The following is a 4,255-nucleotide window of genomic DNA, read 5'->3' as shown; positions in this document are numbered from 1 at the left end:
GGGTTCTAATGCCCCTTTTGACACACTAGGACCCCTCATGACGCCTTTCAATACATTTGAGCCAAAAATTCTCTAGAAGCACTTATATTTGTCAATGGAGGAGATACACGCATTGGATTTTCAATAATCTTACATATCACACCTCAATTGATGTCACTAGTTCTAAAGCTTTCTCCCAACTAGACCTCCTTGTCCTTTTATAGTACCTACATGAAAATAGAAATTTGAAGTTCAATGATAAGCTCTTCTAACCTTATAGGAGGGATGACAACATATAAAGCATTCCAGTTATCAAAAACCATATCAAACCCATCTTGATTCAAAATATTATATGTATCTTGACTTGATACCTCTATCCATCTCTAGGTCAGTTTGTTCTTGTTCTTGCTCTTCCTCTTGTCATTTTGAAGAATTGTGTGAATTAGGATTGAATGGTTATACAGAAGCTTCATGTGAAATCCAAAAGAAATATTTATTTTTCAAAAACAACAATGTTTACAGAAAACTAACACTAATGAAAAAACTACATACTCCATTAACATGCAGTCATAACTACATACTTAAACCCAAAGACTTATACATATATTTGTTACAATAGAAAAAATCCCATGCCTACAAGTGACAAAATGATTACAACATACGAAATTAAGTGTACCACATAGGATAATGATGGTTTCATTTTCATGCCCTCTAAATCTGGTAGTGGTGGCATATTGATAGGCTTTGATAATTCTTGAGATTGATGAGATTGGAAGACCTAGTAAACATTCACCTTGGTTGTACTTAATACATGATATGCATGTGAGCCTAGATTTCATATGATAATGATAGAAGGTCTTCAGCTCAAGTAGTAATAGAAGGTCTTTAGTGTACATGTACTTAGAAACAATATTTTAAGGGATCTTATGATGATTCCTAATATTGAGACTGTGAAGACCTAGTTAACATTCACCTTGGTTGTGCTTAACATGTGATACCCAATACTTGTGGTAATATATGCAATATGGATTCCAAGGATCACCTAGCTTCATAAAACAAGAAAGAAAACATTGCACCATAGAAGTAGTACATAGACTTGTCTAGTGATCATATTGTATTGAAGATGGCTTCTGATGTTGTTGCAATAGCTAAAGACTGTGAAGAAAAAATTACTTTATTAACCAAACTTGTGATGAAGATGTCACCTGCAACTATTGGATTGTCATGTATACAAGTGAAAAAATGATTGCAACACATGAAATTAAGTGTACTACATAGAATAAGGATGGTTGCATTTACATGCCCTCTAAATCAGGTGGTGGTGGCATATTGAATCGACATACCTCAAAGCCTTTACAAGTAGTCCCTATCATTTCTTCAGAAGATGATTTATCTTCTAGTTCAATCACAAGAATCTCTCTCCTATATCCCAACATTACATTGTATTTTTGTATTGCAATTAGGTATACCCCATGTAAGGATCTCCATTTGGATGCACAACAAACTATCCTGGAAAACCTGTGATGAAGATGACACCTACAACTACTAGACTGTCATGGAAAACTTGTGATGAAGATGGCATCTACAACTACTAAACTGTCATGGAAAATTTGTTTTGAAGATGGAACCTCTAACTACTAGTCTATCATGGAAAAATTGTGATGAAGATGGCACCTCTAACTACTAATATTTCATGGAAAACTTGTGATGAAGATGGCACATGTAACTACTTGATTCTCATGGAAAACTTGTGATGAAGATGGCACATACAACTACTAGATTGTCATGGAAAAATTGCGATGAAGATGATACCTGCAACTACTAAACTATCATGGAGAATTTGTGATGAAGATGGCACCTCCAGCTACTAGAAACTACAAGGGTCATCATTTGGATGGACAATAGACTGAATGATTCCAAGATCCACAGTCTAAGTTCCAGAAGCTAAAATTTTGTTCATAGAATTGACATTTGAATCTTTGTATAAAACCCACTGTGCATCGTCCCTCCACCACACTCTTTCAGTGATGGGATTTGGATAGTCTTTGATAATACACATGTTTTCTTTACAGTATTTTTTTTTATTACTCTCACAATATTCTAGACCAGACAATGAAGTGATTGAAAAATGTGATGATTCTAATGTGTCCCATGCATGGCTCATTCAAAGTGTGACACTCAGGATTTAGAATTTTTTTATAGTGCCCTAGTTGATCCAAACATTTATTTGATGAAATTAACCCATTTTTAGGTAGATTCTTGATTAACTAGGCCTAATTAGGCCTAATAGGCCTCTGAAGAATTGACTATACTTTTACATAAACATAACGCAATTGTGTTATGTCTAGTAAAGTCATACTAGACATAATATGTTTGTGTTATGTATCATATAGTCATACTAGACTAACATGGTCACATTACATCTAGTATAGTCATATTAGACATAACGTGATGGCATATGTCTAGTATGATAGTTTAGTCATAGGAAGCATAACGTGATAGTGTTTTATTAACAAAAAAGTAGAATCATGTCTAGGCTTGGTAATGGACCTGTTTAATTACCCAAATGTTTGGGTTGATGTTTTCCCTCCATTTTTATTTATCTAGATTTTTTTTCATCTTCTAAGATCAATTCTCATGTTTGATAATCATCAGGTTTACAAATGGTGAAATGAGTAACTCTAAAATTACCACCATAATCTCACACATTTTCTTACCTTTTCTAACCATATAATTTTTTCAAATTTTTGGACAAGATTAGCATTGTGAAGTTAATTTTTCTATATCAGTGTCTTGAAAGTCCTCTCAGACATCTATCTAACATTTTTTTAATAACTTTTGATCTAAATAACCAAATAGAAAATAAATTACATGTTATTGTTTTATGCTTGATTCTATACACTTTTCAAAAAAAGTGTTGATTTTAGATAATTTTGATGCAAGTTATGCCAAGTGCACGAAGAGGTATCAAAATTTCATAATGGAGTCACTTCATAAAATCATAGAAAACAAACTGCTCATCAAAAAATTATGAAAATATGTTGGAAATCTAACTGAAAAGATCATTGTGAGAAGATGATTGAAAATCAAAGAGGGAGATTGTTGTTAACAGAATATTTTCAATCATTGTTTTGTCATTGATGTCAAACCTACTATTTGTAAGAATGGAAATTGCTTATAAGATCCAAGTACTGTCACTTAGTTGATTGATGAAGAGCATTCAATCAACAAGATGTAACAAGAACAGCTAAGGGAAAAGTTGAGTTATGATGTTGTAATGAAGTGCAAGGATCAGTTAAGACAATGGTTAAATGATGTATCAACAACATACGCAAAGATACAGAGGATGGTCACACTTAGAAACATTGGGGAAAGAAATTGTAACAAGGTTGACTACAAAGCTTAAACTAAGTTCATTAGTGGGTGTCGAGCAAGCTAGTTGAAGCCGACAAAATTCTCAGTTGGAGCTGAGCAACAGGAAATTCTAGTGTGTATCGAGTGAAGTTCAAGTGCCGAGCAAAGTATCAGGTGTCGAGCATCAAAAAATCTTAGTTGGTGTCGAGTGAACTTCAGGTGTCGAACATCAATAAAAACACAGTTGATTCTGAGTAACACAATATGTGCAGAGCATCAGGATTTCAATAGTGTCGAGTTGTTGCATTATTTTAAATAACGAAGAATCACCAAATTTGAGCCGACATAGTTGTTACCTTGAATATTGTGAACTAGTTGGAGGATAAGGATGATGTGTTGGTGGCACAAAATTCTATGTAAACCATTTTTGGGTGAATTCAAAAGGATTATTCAAGAAGTTTCTACAAGAAACAAAATATGGGCTAGATACAATGAATCCTACCTTCTCCAATATGAATTGAAATTAAAGAATGGAAGAATCGAGCGGGAAATGAACTCTAAGACTTCTATTTAAGGAGTCATAGACCAAGAAGCAAATGTTGTTGATGCTACTACTGCTGAAGTGTCAAATTGTGAAGTGGTTAGAAGGGTGTCAAGGAGAAGGCATCTAGGAGAAGAGAGAGCACAAAGGCTCTGCTTCTACAAGTGGTCAAGAAGAGATGGTTGCACTGGTACATTGAGTATGGAGACTCAAAAAGACTAAGCCTAAAAGGAGGGCAAGTTGTCAAGGGTTGCAAAGACTGAAATCCAGGCAATGGTATGAGTTGAGAAGTGATCTAAGATTTGCAAGTTGAGTTGTATGCTGTAATCAGGTAAGAATTTCAAATTGTTACTCTCTAGCAATTGTATCAATTAGGATAGA

Source organism: Cupressus sempervirens, chromosome 1, assembly GCF_028749045.1.
Source record: "Cupressus sempervirens isolate cs-2001-9-10 chromosome 1, ASM2874904v1, whole genome shotgun sequence".
Taxonomy (NCBI): domain Eukaryota; kingdom Viridiplantae; phylum Streptophyta; class Pinopsida; order Cupressales; family Cupressaceae; genus Cupressus; species Cupressus sempervirens.
The sequence above is the reverse complement of the archived record's forward strand: the minus strand, read 5'-3'. Positions refer to the sequence as shown.